At 36.1% G+C, this 20,417-nt stretch overlaps 1 protein-coding gene across 7 annotated transcripts in view; it reads left to right on the top strand.

Annotated features, from left to right (window-relative positions):
• The first annotated feature begins 5,152 nt into the window (after positions 1 to 5,152).
• LOC132151655 (forkhead box protein P1-B-like) overlaps positions 5,153 to 20,417 on the top strand; it is a 158,910-nt gene continuing 143,645 nt past the window's right edge. For 2 of the 7 annotated variants that reach the window (XM_059559928.1, XM_059559931.1), the window contains exons 1-2: positions 5,156 to 5,263; positions 18,201 to 18,237. The gene's annotated coding sequence lies outside the window, so the exon portion shown is untranslated. Of the gene's footprint in view, positions 5,264 to 18,200; positions 18,238 to 20,417 lie in introns of all 7 variants that reach the window. The other 5 variants (XM_059559927.1, XM_059559930.1, XM_059559934.1 and 2 more) reach the window with 4 other exon arrangements.

Raw genomic sequence — 20,417 nt, forward strand, 5'->3', positions numbered from 1 at the left:
CTCAATCATCAAAATGTACATGTTGCAGATTCTCCTTTGGAATTTAATTATGTCGCAGCTTGTAATCGACTATAAACTCAAACAAAACAATCAAAATACATATTAAAAGGCTCAGCATGATAAGGAAACAATCTTCTAAACCGAGATAAACCATCTCATGAATTCCTCCAGCAACCCCCCTCACCTTGTATTTGCAATTGTGTGATCTCTTTGAAAGCATCAAAAGATGCAAGTGCTCTCTAATGTTTCTCTTCCTCATGCCCAGAGAATAACCCCTCGATCACACTGCCAACGTTCTTTTTTAAAAGCTCAAAGAAAGATGAATTTGGGCCATAAAGGCACGTATCACAAGGGCTTTTTATCCTAAATGGTCCTTAGAATTGTTATCTATAGGGATGGCGCATTCCCAGCACTGTCGTGTTCAATCAAGTGTCCACTTAGCCGCGGCCAGGAGTAATTGTCCCCAAGTGGGCCACACACTGACCTGTTAATGTCTGTGTTGACCCTCTAACCTTGTCAGCACGTCTAAGAGAAGAGCTCTAAATCATTCTGATCTCCTCCAGCTCTTCCCATGCTGCCAGGCCCAAATAGAGATTGCCGCATGCAGACCACTCCCTTAAATTGTCCCGTCTTGGGTAGGTCATTGTCTTGAGGATGAGGTCCTGATTCAGGATTCACACTTCTTTATTGCTGCACAATCATGGTGGTGGTGGTGGTTCAGTACTGTGGAGTGCAATATCAGCTGAAACGCATACTAGCTAAAACATAGCTAACTGTACAATAATATGCTATAGTAATACAGTAAAACAATTAAAACACAGTATAAAGAGTTTCTTACTGTAAGCACTTATAATTTAAGACTTTTTTTTTTCTAAATTTTTAGTATGACTGGCACTTGCATATGCAAAACATTCCATCACATTGCTAGTTATTGTGGTTGACTGCAAGAGCATTGCTGTTTGGTTGCTAAGGTGTGGCTCATGTTTACCCACTGATGTTTAATATTTAAGGGTTAGGGGTTCTGAAAAGCCACATCTGTGGTTCTTTTCAACACCTGAGTTTCTTATGTCTTTTTATCATGAAATATTTTTCACCGCTTAGGGCCAGAGAGGAGATGGTCCAGAATTTTAATAAAAAGATAAAATAAAAAAATGTGCATTATCTGAGTAGAAGAAGCATAGTTTATGATACCATTGTTTTTTTTAGATATTATTCCTGATTTTTAAATGTTTCATTTTATAAAACAGTTTACACATTTTCTATCCCATAAAACCACAGCAGAGGACATGTGAATGTCAGTGAAGCGATGCAAACTCAGTTCAGTAAAAAAAAAGAATGATTCATTGAATCATTCATTCAAGCGGTTCATTCAAAAATGCTGATTTATTCAGGAATGAAATGCAACTTCTGAGTGTTTGCTTTGTTTGCAAATATTTTGTTAGTGGAAAAGAAATAACTGGCAATAATGCATCTAAAATGTAAGTTACTCTGTATTTCCTTTTCATTTATTGCAATGTTGTGTAAAAGCAATATCACATGCGCAATGTGCTGTGGCTTAGAGCATAGCATATCAGATGGCATTTTAAGATAAAATAATTCCTTTGCAGGCTTAGCTTATGCAGAGACAACTAGGAGTAAGCAATTTCTAGGAGATTCTTAATTTCCTATAAGTTTAAAGTTTCTGTGACTATGCTGAGTCCCGACTAGCCTGGCATAGCAACAGCGGCAACCAGTTGTGCAAGTTTGGAGCAGGGTTAGCAGGGCAACCAAGGATTGTTTTGAGAGATCTGTGTGAAAACAATTTATTTGGTATGCTGCTAAATGATCTGAATTAGATTGGAGAAGTTTGTTTTGTAATAATGTCATGTGAGATATTAGGTTGCAGGTTTAAATTGCTCAGTTTTTTTTAAAATTATGTGTCTACTTGTGGTGGATGGGTATACCATATATTTGATATAAAGCAGAAAGAATACTGTGAGTGTAGTGTGTTTTTATCACACAGTGTGATTTTTCACTAGTCATTTTACAGTTGTGGGAAACTTGACGCACAAATAAGTGGCAATTATCAAACTACTCTATAGTGGCTGGTAACTGGTTTCTGTCTGAGACTGACAGAGACGGCAATTTGTGTGAAATGTGAATTAAACCACATGTTGGAGATGCCGAGGTGTGTTGCTTTGAGCAGTTGGTTTGCCACCAAAATTATGTCGCTGAGTCAAACCTGTGTGAGTTCTTGTGTGCCCTGAGGAAGATATTATTGCTTTGAGGCTGCTCATTCATACACTGAACATACTGTATATATCAACATTTGTCTTTTGTGTTTCTTTTAATTTTCCTTTGGCATCTTGCATAGTTAGATTTTTTGCATAATGTATGGTGCAGTTTAAATTAAATTGCTTTAATTCTGGATACTTTAAATTTATGTTAGACCCAGTTGTTTCTAGGAAGTAAAAAAAAAACATACAAATAAAACTGTTCTTGACTTACAGCTATAGTTTACAACTATAAAATAAATGCGGACTTAGACTGGATGACTAGTTATTCAAAAGTCAGGTAGTCAATTAGTGATTGAGTCTAATTTGTGACCCTGGACCACAAAACCAGTCTAAAGTGTCAATTTTTTCGAAATTGAGATTTATACAGCATCTGAAAGCTGAATAAATAAGCTAAATGGTTTATTAGGATCGAGATACAACTGTTTGAAAATCTGGAATCTGAGGATGCAGAAATATCAAAATATTGAGAAAATCAGTATATCAGTAATCAGTAAATAAAGTTGTCCAAATGAATTCTTAGCAAAGCATATTACTAATCAAAAATTAAGTTTTGATATATTTACGGTAGAAAATTGACAAAATATAATCATGGGTTAGGGTATGATCTTTAGTTAATAACTAAATATAATCATGGAACATGATCAATATTTTTTTTGTGTGTGTGTGTGTGTCTGTAATAACTTCATGGCTGAATAAAAAAGAACTTGAACTTGAACTTGAATATCCTAATGATTTTTGGCATAAAAGAAAAATCGATAATTTTGACCCATACAATGTTTTTTTTTTTTTTTTGGCTATTGCTACAAATATACCCCAGCGACTTCAGACTGGTTTTATGGTCCAGGGTCACATTTATCTTGGTTTTTAAAACTTTTCCTTGTTGAGAGCCGTACGCATTCAGACGGATATCTTTAGTTGTGTTTTACACCATCCTCCTGCCACAAGATCAGACTTGTTTTTGTTTTATTTTCCTTCCTGTTGGTAAAGATGACATTTTAAAGGTTAATGTAAATGTGGATGTTTTTTGTTGTTGTTTTGTAACTTCCTCTCTTTCAATGAAGATCAGACCATCCATCTCTATCACTTTCATGTGCCCTAGCTGCTCTTAATACAACTACTACTCCCTCCTCCCTCTCTCTCTCGTTCTCTCTCTTTTTACCTGTAGCCATTTCCTCTTGCTCCTCTTTTTAAACTCCCTATTTTTGGAATTCATTGATGTGAGAGTCATAAATACCAGCGAGGGGGCAGAGGGGTCTTTTGGGATCATGTATTTTCTGCAGCAATGACAAGAACGCAGAAGACTAATCAGAGCGGCTCTTATCTGAAGCTGCTTTGCACATGACGCGGAGCAAAGGAATGTGGCCAGCTAAGGGGGTTAGCTCTAGCTGAATTCCACGCAAAGGAATTACATGGAGATGAGCTGTAATGCAAGGGTTGATTTTATTGGGTCTGTTGGGGACATAAAGTGAATATTCTGCCTCTAGGAGGGAAAGGCCAGAGTTTGAATGTAATTGAGAGTTTTGAAATGTTGAAATTGTACAATGTTGATCTGATGTGACCGATATGGCTAAATACTTGTGAAGGTTTTTTGTTTTTTTTTGACATTTATTTTTGGTTATATTCAATATACAGTGTATTGATATTTATGTAGTAGTTTTTAAAAAGCCTTTTTTTATCAACACTGTTGTGATTATGTAATTAAAGTATGGAATAAAATACGGAAAATGTGGAAAGATATAATTAAGTTTTTTTTTTTTTTTTCACCAAATGAGCACAAGGAACTATTTGGAAATTATATTATTATTATATTATAATTAAACATTTTTGAGTGATTTTTGAGTGATTGTAAGTGAATCAATGAACCGATTCATTAAAATGGACAGAAGTACTAATTTGCAGAAATTAATCAAATTTCCAAACTCGATTGGGACTTGTTACTCATGTTTAAGCAACATTAAGATATCTCTTGTTGTGACACAAGTAGAAGGTATGCCGTGGTATTTTGTAAAGCTAATGGGCAAATAAAATGTTCATTAAAATAATTGCTATATTCACAATGTTAGTGGATTTTATGTTGCCATCAAAATACTTCCAAATACATTGTAAATATTCAGTCTATTGGCCAGCCTTCTGTTAAATAGCATTGCGAATTTAGCTGAGCAATTTTCCCTTGCACCAGTAAAACTCCACCTTGCAGTTCTGTGCCAGGTTAACAAATGACAGACACTCCTCTCCCTCTTTGTCACTTTCTGTTTCTGTCTTTTTCTCACCTACTTTAACCCTCCGGATTCTTTTGCCCCCTCATTTTTCTGTCACTCTCTCTTTTTGTCTCCCTTTCGCTCCTAATGAGAACACACTGGTAAATGCTGACCTCTGTAATAAGCATTTTACTATGCAGATCACCTCCACTGATGTTGATTGGTCACAGCTATGTGTCACTGACTTACGGGATCTGACAAAATGTTCCAGAGAATTCTGTCAAGTAGTGTGTGGCCACAGCTTTTCCTTAGATGAGTCGTCCCTCGAGTCACTGCCATTCATCAGAACAGCAATGCAGATTTGAGCTGATTATCAGACGCTCTGTGTAAATATCACAAGTGTCAGAAATGCTTGCTGTTGAAAATCAGAAAATGTATTAAGATGCATTTAGGTCAGTTCTGGAATTAATTTGTCACCAAATTAAGCATTTGTGGTTGGATTTCATCACGTTTTTGCCTTTTTCCTTTCTCATTTGAGTCATCATCCAGGTTTATGTGGGTTGAGTGAATTTAAGGGACTTCCCCCACCTTTAGAGAATGGTATCAATTCCTGTTTGTAATTTTGCTGAAGTTAATATGCACTTGTGTCTCTCTCTTGTCTTTTTTTCTCATTTTCTATTTCAGATTGAGTTTTGGTGCACCATATCCAATGGTTCCGCCCCTTTGTTTCCTTCTCTGAATTCTGATTGGAACAATGGAACATCAATCCCGTCCAAACAAGTGACTGTGGTATGTTATCTTCAGAATTTTTCTTTGAAACGATTCAAATGTATATTTTCTGCTGTGCCACTTTATTTTTTTATTTTTTTTTGCATAGTAGTAAAACGGATTAACAGTATGTATTCTACTCTGAATACAACCATTTTTTTCTTTCTTTTGGTTAGTGTTTCATATTTCAGAAGACTTGATTTTATCATGTTTTTATTGAATTATCAAATTTTGATTTGGAATTTTCTCATAAGAGTTCCTACGATAAATTTAATTCGATAGAAATGAAGCCGGTGTGGACTAGTAAGTGTGCTTTGGAAAAATTTGATGAGAAATGTTCTGAATTCATTCTGAAATCTCTACTTTTGAGACCTTGTTGAGATGTTTTCTGAAACTCTAGATGTCCACAGAGTCTGTATGTGATCTCCTTGAATTATTTTTTGTGAAACAACTCATATCTGGTCAATTTGAGTGTAGCTTGAGGTATTGTTGTCATTGTCCAACTCTCTAAGCACACCTTGGCAATATAATCATAATAGGCTAGTAAATGTTGTAGTTAACTATATATATATGTGTGTGTGTGTGTGTGTGTGTGTGTGTGTGTGTGTATGTGTATACAGTCGTGGCCAAAAGTTTTGAGAATTACATAAATATTAGTTTTCAAAAAGTTTGCTGCTAAACTGCTTTTAGATCTTTGTTTCAGTTGTTTCTGTGATGTACTGAAATATAATTACAAGCACGTCATACGTTTCAAAGGCTTTTATCGACAATTACATGACATTTATGCAAAGAGTCAGTATTTGCAGTGTTAGCCCTTCTTTTTCAGGACCTCTGCAATTCGACTAGGCATGCTCTCAGTCAACTTCTGGGCCAAATCCTGACTGATAGCAACCCATTCTTTCATAATCACTTCTTGGAGCTTGTCAGAATTAGTGGGTTTTTGTTTGTCCACCCGCCTCTTGAGGATTGACCACAAGTTCTCAATGGGATTAAGATCTGGGGAGTTTCCAGGCCATGGACCCAAAATTTCAACATTCTGGTCCCCGAGCCACTTAGTTATCACTTTTGCCTTATGGCACGGTGCTCCATCGTGCTGGAAAATGCATTGTTCTTCACCAAACTGTTGTTGGATTGTTGGAAGAAGTTGCTGTTGGAGGGTGTTTTGGTACCATTCTTTATTCATGGCTGTGTTTTTGGGCAGAATTGTGAGTGAGCCCACTCCCTTGGATGAGAAGCAACCCCACACATGAATGGTGTCAGGATGCTTTACTGTTGGCATGACACAGGACTGATGGTAGCGCTCACCTTTTCTTCTCCGGACAAGCCTTTTTCCAGATGCCCCAAACAATCGGAAAGGGGCTTCATCGGAGAATATGACTTTGCCCCAGTCCTCAGCAGTCCATTCACTATACTTTCTGCAGAAGATCAATCTGTTCCTGATGTTTTTTTTGGAGAGAAGTGGCTTCTTTGCTGCCCTTCTTGACACCAGGCCATCTTCCAAAAGTCTTCGCCTCACTGTGCGTGCAGATGCGCTCAAACCTGCCTGCTGCCATTCATGAGCAAGCTCTGCACTGGTGGCACTCCGATCCCGCAGCTGAATCCTCTTTAGGAGACGATCCTGGCGCTTGCTGGACTTTCTTGGACACCCTGAAGCCTTCTTTACAAGAATTGAACCTCTTTCCTTAAAGTTCTTGATGATCCTATAAATTGTTGATTTAGGTGCAATCTTAGTAGCCACAATACTAAGTTGACCTGAGTTAACAAGACGATTACTGAAATGACCTCTGCAGGTCCTTTAATGACAGCAATGAAATGCAGTGGAAAGGTTTTTTTGGGATTAAGTTAATTTTCATGGCAAAGAAGGACTATGCAATTCATCTGATCACTCTTCATAACATTCTGGAGTATATGCAAATTGCTATTATAAAAACTTAAGCAGCAACTTTTCCAATTTCCAATATTTATGTAATTCTCAAAACTTTTGGCCACGACTGTATACAGTGGCATGCAAAAGTTTGGGAGCCCCTTGCAGAATCTGTGAAAATATGAATAAAAAATAACATGCATTTAGTATGATCTCTGTTATTTTGTTCAAATTATTCACGTTTTCATAGATTCTAAAAGGGGTTCCCAAACTTTCACATGCCATTGTATGATTCCACCAAATCAGCTTATCTTTGTAAAATGGCACAGCTTTTGAAATCTTAGCTTCTTAATCAGTCCGTCAAGCATTATATTATGATATTATAATAATTAAGCACTATTTAATGATAGAACTTTTTAATGATAGAACTGATAAGGATTAGAACTAATAATTGGTAACCATGTATAAATGCATATTTTCATTTTAACTGATCTTAGAACTCGTTGTGATGCTTAAGATATTGTTGGTCATTCAGGGTTTCTGTAAAAAATAAATTATAGTAATTATTATTAAATTAATAATTGTAGTACTATACTTACAAAATGTATTAAGGATTGATGAGGTGCTGGGTTCATAAATATTAATCACGGTGTCAGTGTTCGCTCTTAGTGATTTGCTGAAATCAAAATGGGGATGATAATAGATGAGCACCAGCCAATGAGATTGCAGTTTGCGCATTAGTTCCGCCTAATACCAGAGAAACGGTCACTTCTTCTGCTTGTTCTTAAAAGCTGAATAATTCTAAATGAACTCCATTATTTTGAAAGGAATGACATCCATTGAGCTGAATTGCAATAGAAACTCTCAAGCTCTCAGATTGTTCAGCGAGTGAAAATTTATCTATGCTAAACTTGTAATTAGCCTCTAACACACATCGGTGAGTAAAATCTAAGAGTTTATTAGCAAATGGCTAATGATATACATTATTTGGTAGCCCAGAGTGATGATATAGTCACTTATGCAAGTGCTTTACTCACAGTGTAGAGGGTTGCTGTCCCTTCACACTTATGTATTTCTGTCAATGACTTCCTGTCTTCTTCACTTTGCAGCTTTGTATGAGAATGCTTTTATATTTGCAACTGACAGAACACTTCTGTGCCATAAATCTGGCACGGTGCCAGTCCCCGCCTTTGCCCCAATTAGAAGCAAATATGACATTTGTGCCGAGGTAATGGAATCCTTGCACAATTAAAGGGATAGTTCCCCCAAAAATGAAAATTATGACATTAATAACTCACGCTCATGTCGTTCCAACCCAATAAGACCTCCATTTATCTTCGGAACATAGTTTAAGATATTTTAGATTCGAGAGCTCTCAGTCCCTCCATTGAAACTGTGTGAACGGTATACTGTCCATGTCCAGAAAGGTAATAAAAACATCATCAAAGTAGTCCATGTGACATCAGAGGGTCAGTTAGAATATTTTGAAGCATCGAAAATACATTTTGTTCCAAAAATAGCAAAAAATACGACTTTATTCAGCATTGTCTTCTCTTCCGTGTCTGTTGTGAGAGAGTTCAAAACAAAGCAGTTTAGTGATATCCGGTTCTGAGAGCTGAGAGCTCTCGGACTAAATCTAAAATATCTTAAACTGTGTTCCGAAGATAAATGGAGGTCTTACTGGTTTGGAACGACATGAGGGTGAGTTATTAATGACATAACTTTCATTTTTGGGTGAACTATCCCTTTAAATCTCTGACTGTGAAGTGAAGTTGCTCCTTCCATCCCTCTCCTTTTACTTTCATCCACAGGAAGGAAGGCCGTGATAATGAGATCATCTCAGCACGTTGCCCCTTTATTCTGCTCTCTGTGTCACTTTTTGTTTTTAACTTAAAAACAAACATTTAATAAACATCTCTCCGCCTGGCAATTAATTACCACAAATGTCAATTAACCCCCTCCTTCTTAAAAAAAGAAAATATTGTAGGAGAATTAAATTTCAATTATAAAAATTACATTGGAGGGCGGCAACATTAAATTGCTTTAATGAATTGTGCTGAAGGTGACAGTTGTTATTTTGCAGCCTGTCTTGGTGGGGGACCTTCCGCCTGCTCTGATACAATGTGAAGTGGAGGATGAATAGAGGAAAACAGAAGGATAGTAATGAAATGCGTTTCCTGCCGTAATGATAGCCACTGTACATAATGCCTCATTTAAGGGATACAGCGTGCAATGGCGTGAATCATTGTTCTGTGCCAGCAAAAGAGAATGTACTTAGGTGTCTAAGTACACTCTGTCTATCTCTTCCTCTCGTCCTTATTTTACTTGCACAACTGCTGATGGTGCATTTGCCCACCAGCTCCAGGTCCGTTCCTCCATACATTATCATATTTAAAGGAATAGTGCATGCAAAAATGACAATTGTCATCATTTACTCATTTACATCTTTTACCTTTATGTTGTTCCAAACTTGTATGACTTCATTTTTTCATTGTACTAGTTCTTTTCCATGCACGTAGTTCACATGGGGGCTGGCACTTTCGAGTTTCAAAAAGGATGCAACGCAAGGTGAAAGTATCAAAAACATGGTTCATATGAGTCATACACTTTGATTCAGGTATTCTGAATTCATACGATAAGATTATGTGAGGTACAAGCCAAAATATACATCACAAAAAAAACACATTACAAAATTAAACTTCCTGTGCAGTGAGCTGTTAATTTGAAATTGATTCATTGAGTCGAATTCAAGAACCAAACTTTGGGTTCAGTTTGATTCATTAACAAGTCATTTAGTCATTTAGACTACCGATTTTGGCTCAAAAGACTGATTCCTTAGTGTGGATGTTGAAGAGAAGAGTTTTGTATTTGTCTGCCACACTATAAAATGGCTCAACATATATCTCATAGACTTACATTGTGAATTGGTGGTGGGCTCTTTTGACTTGGACCATAATTTATTGTAAATTGTATGTTCAGAAGCTTTACTCTTACATCTTACATTTACATTTATTAATTCAGTAACTTACAAATGAGGAATACAACAAATTATCATAAAGATGTAATAAACACAAGAAGTGACATTAAATGCAGCTAGGATCATTTTAGTTTTTTTTTTTTACGCTGTGACGTCTTATGTGTTGTTACATTCTTTGTATCTCAGACAATTCACTAAACAAAATGATAGTATGCATATATGTGTATGTGGGGAGGCATAAATAATAGCTCACAAAATAGAGATGTCGCCAAACCATTTGTTTTTCCAGTTGAAGGTTAATTTGAAGAAACAATAATAGAAATGTTACAATCTCCTCATCATCTTTTGTGGGTAATAAACTTTGGACTGTCTCAGCATATCCCTGCACTTGAGTTGGACTAGTCGAAGACATCTCCATCTATTCCCACCATCGGTGATTAACATCTCACATTGCTGACGATGATTCCTTGTTCAGCTGATTGTGATGTGATAGAGAGAAGTATTAAATTGGACCTTGATGCTCATCAGAAGCAAATTTAAATGTATAGGAAGAAGAAATTGCAAATGAGATCTCTTTATTTGTCATTCACAATGGAAATAGAAAGTGACTTTTGACACCTGATAATCAGGCTTTTCTCTGAATAAACACCCCAGAAATCTCACACATACAGTATTTCCTCTAGAGCATTGGTTCTCAATCTTTTTGAATTTAATTTTTTTTGGCACCCCTGTTTTGGCCAATATGTTTCTTCTCGTAATTCATTCTGCAGTTATGACAATTCTGATTGTTTTCAAACTTTTTTATTAACATAAAATTGTATTGTTGATACAACTTATTTTGTGATTTCTATAAGAATCAAAATTCTGATGCTATTTTTTCAATAAAAATAACATTTATTGAGAGTTTTTTTTTTCATTTGATGCCCTGTCCCCCATTTGAGGTGTCACTGCTCTAGAGTTTCAAAAATAAATTTCAACAATGTTTCAAACTTTTCTCAGATTTGTTAACATATTTGTTTGCAATCAATGATCCGAGATTTCAATATGAACTCGAAAAACCAAATATCTGCTCTATCCTGTAAACATTAATATTTTAGCTTTCTAGGAGCAACATCTGAATTTTTCGAAGTCAAACTTCGATTGAATCATAACTCAAATAAGTCTCCTAAGCTAAAAAAGATCAACCCTTGAGTAATAAAATTATCCTCTTGGATTTGTAGGACAAATATATGAAGCAAATTATTGTAATTATACCATTGCCCATCAGTCAGTTGGGCAGAAAAATGCTGTTTAGTGAATTGAGAAGAGTGAATTGTGTTTTGGCCATTTGCTTATTTGAGGCTTTGCAATTAACAACAGCCTCGCAGACTCAAACACAGTTCAAGACCACCCCGACAGGCATGGAAATGCAAGTACTGTGTGATGTTTTTTTTTTTTCAAGCATCTGCTCGTTGACTGGCATCCACAGAGCCGGACATATAAGCACACATTTAGATTTGGCCTGCAGCCCTCTGACCAGGCGACTGAAACTCAACCCTTATTTAGCAGTGGCTCACTTAACACAGCACACACACACTTAGAAGTTCATTAGATTAGTATCCTGTCTTAATTGCCTCTGTGTAACACACACCACAGGCTAATGCAGGGGGTCTCACTGCTGGATATGTCCACCAGAGCTGTTTTAGGAATGCCTTTGTGCACCCTTGTTGTTGCAGCAAGTTTGTTCCCCATATTTTATTTTCTCATTTAATTTCACTTTTCCTTAGTAAGACCCCAGATGATTGATAAATAAATCTGCTTATATACATTTTTTAATATATCTTTTAAAAAAGGTCAGTACTGCTGAAACATTTAATTAGTATCACATTTTCTATTGTTTTCTATTCCAGATGATCAATGATTTTTGTAACAATGAAAAATTTTATTAGACCACAGAAGGTTGTCTTTAAAAAAAATCTCAGGGGTTTTGGTCCATATGACATTTAAGCAACAACTTTGCCTCAGATGTTTCTGTCTTCACACTAAGTATATTGGTTCTGTTTTTCAAGAGATCTCATTTGTGATTTTTTTTTTTCCTTGGGTGTGTTAGATTATAACACAATACAGACATACTTTAGTGGAGTTTATTCACTGCAGTCTTATTCACTCTCCCGCTCTCACAAAAGCTTTCAGTTACACCTAGCTTCCTAACTTCCTGTTTGCTAGGTGGCTGGCTGGCTGTGGGCCGATGTCGTAATGGTGAGTATCAGGAAAAGATCATAAGTCCGGGATGGAGTCCCAGGCAGCTGGCCCAGTGTGTGTGTGTAGGAAACAGCAGAGCAACTTGCAGCGAGTAGCAAATGAATGCCCCATATCCCCTATCTCTCTCTCTCTTTTCACTTTCCTGTTTGGACTTTAAGTTGATTGTAGGCATAGGCTGTGACAGTTGACGGAAGTAGAGAGCGAGAGAAAAAGAGCAAATAAAAGAGAAAGCATTTATTTACAGTGTGATGATGCTAGTTAAAGATGCGGTTTCACACATGAAGTGCTCCCTCTGCTTGGGTCTGACAGGGGCAGGCTGGAGCTCGGGGTGGTGGCCTTTATTGTGAAGCTGGTCTGGATTTTGGGCTGGACCCATTAGCACGCTCTCAACGCTGTTTCCTGTCTGGGCAGAGAGATGAGAGCAGCGCAGGTCACTGCGAAAGAGAACAGATGGGAAGGACAGTCGAGGGTGTGTGATTGTGGGGGGTGTATAATTGTGTCAGTTATGTAGAAAGGTCATGTGTCGGGTTTTTTGGGGCCCTTTACCTCTCTCGTCACCGCAGTGAACCAAACGCAGTCCCACAAGCAGAATCAGTCATCAGTCTGCTGTATATCATTGTATCAGCAGTTAGCATGTGCCACCCATAGTCATTTGAGGTGTTTGTAATTTACAAACCATAAAAATTATCATCAGGCCAATGTAAATCAGAAATACCCTTTTTTTCCCCTAAAACCTCCTTCATGTCATATCAGTGTTTTTCTTAGAAAATGAGAATAGTGAGTGTAACTGTTGTTGTTGTTGTTGTTTTAAGAGAAGCACTTTGAAATCTATTCATGAAAACAAAAAACAAATCAGAGACCAAGTGACTTTGACATTAACATCCTCCATCTAATAATATAAGGTTAATGGCCTAAAAACGCAATGACACACTGGATCTACTTTTTATTCATGGATCGCTTGTCTAAATAGGGGAAGTGGCCCATTGACCATTTAGCCTCGTGCTAATGATGAATGCTCGGAAGTTTGAGCTGAGAGGGCAGACTTTGGGTATGGATATATGCTGCTTTGAATCAAGGTGATATGATTTGTCCTTGTGAAACTACATTATGATTGCTTTTAGTGGGTGATATTGTGTTTGATGTAATAACTTTTGCCATATTTTGTGTATTTAATTGGATCCAGAATTCCTACAGAATAGTGTTTTTCCTTTCTTTCATATTCACAAAAGTTGAAAACTTTGATAGTTTATGGTCAGTTAGATTTTTTAAAGAAGTATTTTAATGCAAGAAGGTGGAATTTATTTGAAAACATTTTATGAATTTATTTTAAAAACAATTATTATTATTGCAATTTAACAGTATTGATTTCTTTTTTATGTTTTAATATATATGTATTATTTTTTAGGATTTGTTGATGTATTGAAAGTTTAAAAGAACATAATTTACTTGAAACAGAAATCTTGTAACAGTATATATTTGTTTAAAAAAATATTACTGACCTTGAACCTTTGAACTGTAGTGTACTGTATGTATGTGTATATATCACAGAAAATAAGTTTGCTGCAAATGTGTATCCATAAATACTAGTCTGTATCTTAATTATACATTGTAACCACTCAATATGTGTGTTTGTTTGTGAATTGGTCCACATTGTATTGGTCATATCAACACATTGGTCATACTGTAAAATATGATTTTTTTCTTGCCTAAAATTTTGTAACTACCTGTTTCGGTTCTATAATATTAAATATATAAATTAATATATTCAGTAAGGATGCATTACACTTATCAAAATTGGTAGTAAAGACTTTTGTCATAATATATATATATATCTATTATATAAAATCTATTTCAAATAAAATCTTTTCTTTTGAAGTATCATTCTTTAGAAAAAATAAAATAAAATCCTGTAAAAAATATGAGGAGGCCCTTTGAGAATTTGTTTTTTACACATTGATAATAATAGGAATGATTTCTGATGGATCATGTGACACTGAAGACTGGAGTAACGGCTGTTGAAAATTCAGCTTTGCCATAACAGAAGTAAATTATATCATAAAATATGTAAAACATTTATTTATTTATTTTAAATACAGCCTTGATGAACATAAGAGACTTCTTCCAAAAACATTTAAGAAAAATCCTACCCAAACTTTTGAAAGGTTTAGTAATACTGTGTAATTTAATATAAATGCTTTATGTAATTAAAATATATATTTGTATAATGCCATTTTAATCAGTCATGTTTATTATTGACATTTTATTTGAATGGTACACTAGGAAGAGCCCCGAAGAAGAGGGGCAACAGCTTTCAAAATTACACCAGCAAGGCTCAAACATTCATCGCCCCAATGTGTGAGAGCATGTGCACTAACTGCTAGGCTACGGCTCCACTAGAGCTTCATGTAGCTGACGTGCTCATGCCTGTCCCCTTGAGAGCAGGAACAGGAATCTGTCCATTAAAGCAGTCTCTGAGAACACTAGTGTACACTAGGCCAGAGGGGACAAGAACAGTAAATCTGTGAAAGTGGATCTAGACCTGACAAACATGTGCAGAGTTGAGAAACACAAACAAACAACAGGCCTGTTTGTCTCCCTGTCGGGTTACAGAAATACACACAAATGTACACCCACCCACACACGCGCACACAAACACAAAACACTACAGCTTATGCTTCCTGAGTAGAGTTGTTGCATTTCTGTCTTGTGGCTCTTTAGTTTCTACTCTTGTAAACACAATTCACGTTTCTGTGTTTTAAGTCCATTATCTAACAGACCCAACAGTCAGTCAATACAGCCTTGTGGGTCACACCATTCTGCAATGATAGATGTATTTATGTGCTGTATTCAGAAAAGAGGGATGTAAACAGGCATGTTAGTGAACCTATAAGTTGTATCAAGCTACAGTAGCTATTAAAAAGGGCTAATATCTGTGGCTGGTTTAAAAAAAAAAAAAAATGTTAACGTGGCATTGTAAAAGAGATGGGTGATCTATGTGGCAGATTGATCAGTGGGTAGAGACCCTATTATCTCTTTCCGTGTTAATTACAGTGTGCTCAGCTTGCATGTCAAAAGACGGATAACTGACGAAGGTAAAAGACCTTATTTATGCTTTCGTACTCCGCTGGCGACAGCTTTCCCCTCTCTTTTTTGTCGCCTCCTCAGTGCTGTATATTTATCGTTTAGTAATATAACACTGTCAAAGACGATCATCTCTGCAGAGATATTATTTGCTATCGTCACCTTCACAGGCATCCATTTGGACCCGCTCGCTCTCAAGTTACTGACTCTTCCTCTGCATGCGGAGTGGCTGAGCAAATTTGCGCAGAGATTTTTGGTCGTCCCATGGGATGCCAGAAAGGTAATTCAGGTTGGGTAAATCAATATGTGGGCAGCCCAGTCATACCACAACGCAGAGACATGGCACCCATCTCAGAATGCCCTGACGTTTTGTGGCTTTTAGTGGGGTCACATTTTGCTAATGGAAAAAAACTAAAGCAGAAAAAAGGGGAAATTTCAGTCTCATGCATCCAGATGAAGTTGATGCTCTCCTGAATGGTTTTAAACCAACTAAAATAGCATTTTGAACTACATTCGAAATTAATCATCATCCGTACTTAAATATTTGGGCCTTGGTTATTAAACACGAAGCAGAATGTGTAAATTGTTGTGATGATTTGAATAAATCAATTTAGGTAAATTTTTGCTCAGGTTTGTTCATTTTAAAAAAGTGCGTAAAATACTACAGTTAAAACTTGTTAACTGTAAATTTTAATTTTGTAAAATATATGTAAAATGTCTGCTTTTTAAAAGTAAAAACAATAAATGACCATTATAATTTATGGTACAAAAACATTAACATGGCATTCCAAGAGGCCCTGCCTGACAAATCGTATATGATTTTTAAATTTATTTTATTCATTTTTCTTATTAATGATGTACATTAGTCTTGTGTCACGTTTATTGAATTGTGTGTGATACCCTGATGTTGGTTTGTCTTTGTGTGTATGACTCTATGTGCCAGCTATGTAAGATTGTTGTCATTTTTATGGAGGGTCCACCTTCAGTGAACTCTGATTCATCGTGTGGTTTTCTGTTTTATCACCTATTATTATAGTGGTTATTAGTAGATTTTACAGTAAAAAGCTGATTTTTTTTTAATGTTTAATTTCTGGCAAACATAGTTGCCAGTTTTAACAGTTAATTTAACAGGATGTTTTTACGGTGTGGTTTTGTTCTTTGAAATTAGCCCAGGTACATCAAAACAAACCTCAGAGTCTAAAAATAATAATAGAAATAACAATAAAAAAACTGGAAATTTTTGTTTAGCTGGCGTTTCATATGTTGTTGACTAGATACAGTAAGTAGCATTTAATGTTTAATTCGCTAACAAAAGTTTTTAGCTTGTATTTAACATGTATGTTAGATACGTAATGTTAGATGTCAACAAACAAAAAACAAGACGTGTGATGTTGAGAGTTTGCGAAGATAGACTGAAAACACTCATGTAGCATAGACCTTACACTGAGATCACGAAGTGTTTATTGTTTGCGCTGTGTGCTGACGGGCCCCTTCTTCTAAAACACACAGCAGTGAAACAAACCCCCATGAAGGGACTTTTCAACCCCGCATTACAGATCTTTTTTTCCTTTTTTTTTTCTTCTTATCACAGAGCGTGTGGTGTGAGAGGTAACATCACAGCAGTCTTTCCTGTGGTTTTGTCTGTGAGACCTGCAATCCTCAGGCCTGTGTTTGCATCTCACCAGAAATAACACCCTGTTATGAACCCTCACGTTCACACGCATTCTTTCGCTCACCCTTTCTAAACCATTTATGCTTTTCATCATTTCCTGTCTGTTGACCAGACTGAAACTGTTTTCTGAAAGGCTGTCTGGAGTCAAGCTTGAGAAACAGAATTGGGTAAACAAAAAAAAAATAGATTCTGTGGTTTTCTTTGTACAGACAGGTTGTTCTGCCCAGGACTGTTTGAGTTCAATATTGTGCAAGGTGAATGTCATTGTTCTGTCATTCCTACGATGATAACGTTATCGCCCATTACTGCACGGTGTCTGAATTAGAGATATTTTGGTATGTTGTGTGTTGTAAAAAGGAATTTACTTGATTTTATGTGTGTTGGAACTTGAAATATTTGTGTATCCATGTTGTTTAAGTGCATTAGAGTGTTATAATGGCTATCAGGAGTCAGACATTACAGTAAGATGTCAGAGCATCACCTGGTGGACTAGCTCAGAAAATAGGCCCTTGTGCAAAAACTCACGTGCAGTATAACTATGAGAAATCCTTTCATGCCACATATTGACACCTCTGAATTGATTTCAACTCAGTTTGTCTCATTAACATTTGTCAGAACACTCCCCTTCATCTTCTATTGGTCAGCCAAACAGGGAGTCCTGCCCCGAAATCCAAGCTACTGGTTGAATTAACACAATATTCTTGAATTACTAGAGATAATGTGTATAAAATCTGAGAAAAAACATCTACATAAGGTGTACTTATCATATAAATAATGAAAGAAAAAAGTTATATTATTCAATAAAGAATATTTTTTGTTAAACTATATTTAGATATATTTTTATTATTGTGTATTTATAATTTTTGTTTATGAGTAAATTAATTGCACAGCAACTTTAACCATATTCAGTAATATATGTATTTTAAGATAGCATACCCATATACATCCCAAACATGTACGATACTACTAGGCGACACCTCCAACATTAAACGGATAGTTGAAAAAAATAAAATAAAATCTGAAGATGGTTAGTGACCAAACCATTACCATTGACTGCCATTGTATGGATGAAAAAAAAAGAAATTCTGAGACACTTCTCAAAATATTTTCTTTTGTTCCACAGAAGACAGAAAGTCACTCAGGTTTGGAATGACATGATGGTGAGTAAATGATGACAGAATTTTTATTTTGAGGTGAACTGTCTTTTTAATAGGAACATTCTAATATCTTATAAATGTATATGTTTGAAAAGTGAAAAGTGTCTGTATAATAATATTGTGGTAGTTCAAGGTCCCACAATAAGATGCAGAACAAGGCGTGGTGGGGCCAAGAAGGGTCGTAATATTAACAAATGCCACCTCACGTGTAACTTCACCATCCACACGGCTGCCACAAACCACCATCCCAGTGTATTTAAACGCAGCACGTATTAAAAAACACTCACACCCGCCTCTTATCAGATTACCATGCCTTATGATTGGCCTTCCATTGGCCTCTTTATTTAATAGAAGGTTCCTTTCTTCTTTGAGATGCCATAGAGTGTTACATCACTGTGCTTGAGCCCTGTTATCTATGTTGAGGCCTGTTCTTGTAATGGGCTTTATTGATCTAAACAACATCAGGCTGGCCGTGATGTTATTAAGGTGAAGATAACTTCACTGTAACTTCCACTCAAACAATGTATTAGTGTTTTATTAGGTTTAAATAACTTTGGCTTTTAGACGCTAATGTAGCCGGTTAGTCACCGTGCTCTTTTATGGCTTCAGGATCTTAATAAAGCTTTCCTCTTTACATCCTGCTGTGTGTGAGTGTGAGAGAGGACAGGGGATGCCAAGTGCTTGCTGGGAAGTTTCTGTGCCTTTAGTAAACAGCAGGAACTCTCAATAATCGGAGTAATTATACGTTGGCATATTAAGCAACGCATTATCAAGCTGTACTTCTCGCTGACCTGGACCTTTAAACTCGATCTACAATGCTGCCTTTTTTCTTTGTCAAATTATGTGGTAAGAATTATTTGTGGTTTTAGAGTCATTTATTAACTTTTAACTGTCTTCTGTCTTCCAAAGGCACACTGAATCCAATATTTATGAAATAAAGATCCCATTCATCTACATATTTTCTGTGCAAAATTAAATTTGCAGCTATTTAAAGCCATGCATTTGGTAATGAATTATTTTGTCATCCTGCCTCTGATGAGATTCATCTTTAATAACTGTAACAATTATTATATTAAAAAAGAGGAGCCATACATTATGGCTATCTCAGCAAGGTCTACAGTGAGCGAGGATTCTCATTAGGACTGCAGGGATTTCATTCACACTACCTAACTTAAATTACATTGTGTCAACAATATTTGCATTAAATTTAAGCAGTCATATTTACCAATTTTTTCCTCTCTCACTCCCTACTACGGACACATTTAGATGTATTAAAAAGATAAAACGCAGTTTAAGATCTGATAGGATGGATTATTGAACGTTTACCTCAATGCTGAGTTTTAATAATGCAATAATATTGAATTTGCATGCCCGTTATTTTTATTAAAATGTTTTTGAACGCTGTAGCAAGGCATATCGTTGTCTGAGAAGTTGAAACCTTTTTTTTTCCTTCAGTAGAACACAAAATAAGCTGTTTTTTAAAACTACTGTTGTGTTTCACATAATAAAGGAAGTATACAGGTTTGTAGAACAGAAAAGTGAATAAATTATGACTGAATTTCTTTAAGAATTCCTTTAACAGTGGCCTGACAACCTCTCAGAAACTGATTTGTATTGTAGCAAGTTTTGCATGGGCAATAACTGCAGTTTTATTCAGAAAAATGTAAAAATATATCTATTTTGGAGAATATAGTTTTGTCTAGCAACAAATGGGCTAAATATCAAATAAACATTAGACCAGTGCAGCGTCACCTTCTTTTTTGAGAAGGGGCTTTTTCATGGAAACTTATCTAAAGGTGCATTGTGACAAAAAACGCAGCTGTGCTCAAAAAAAGCCAGACATTTTGCATATTAAAGGCGTGAATGGCATTTCTCTATGACAAATGTTGCAATTTCTGTTCTTCAGTCTATCAAGGAAGTTGGAACAAATGCCATGTATTACCTATTTTAATGCTTCCCCAGTTTTTTGCTGATGCCTCTAAAAGGTTCCACTGCACATTGAACCATCTGCGAACATGGAAACCAAACGTTGTAGCCTCTGTTCCGCATTTTACTATGCCACACTGTACACAAACAAACAGTTTATGGCTCGCTGAGCTGAACCAATCCTGGCCAGAGACAGAAGTGAAATTGCTGAATGTGAGGTAATCGGTTATTTCAGTTTGACCACTTCCTTAAACTCC

The sequence above is a fragment of the Carassius carassius genome, chromosome 10 (assembly GCF_963082965.1).
Source record: "Carassius carassius chromosome 10, fCarCar2.1, whole genome shotgun sequence".
Lineage (NCBI taxonomy): Eukaryota > Metazoa > Chordata > Actinopteri > Cypriniformes > Cyprinidae > Carassius > Carassius carassius.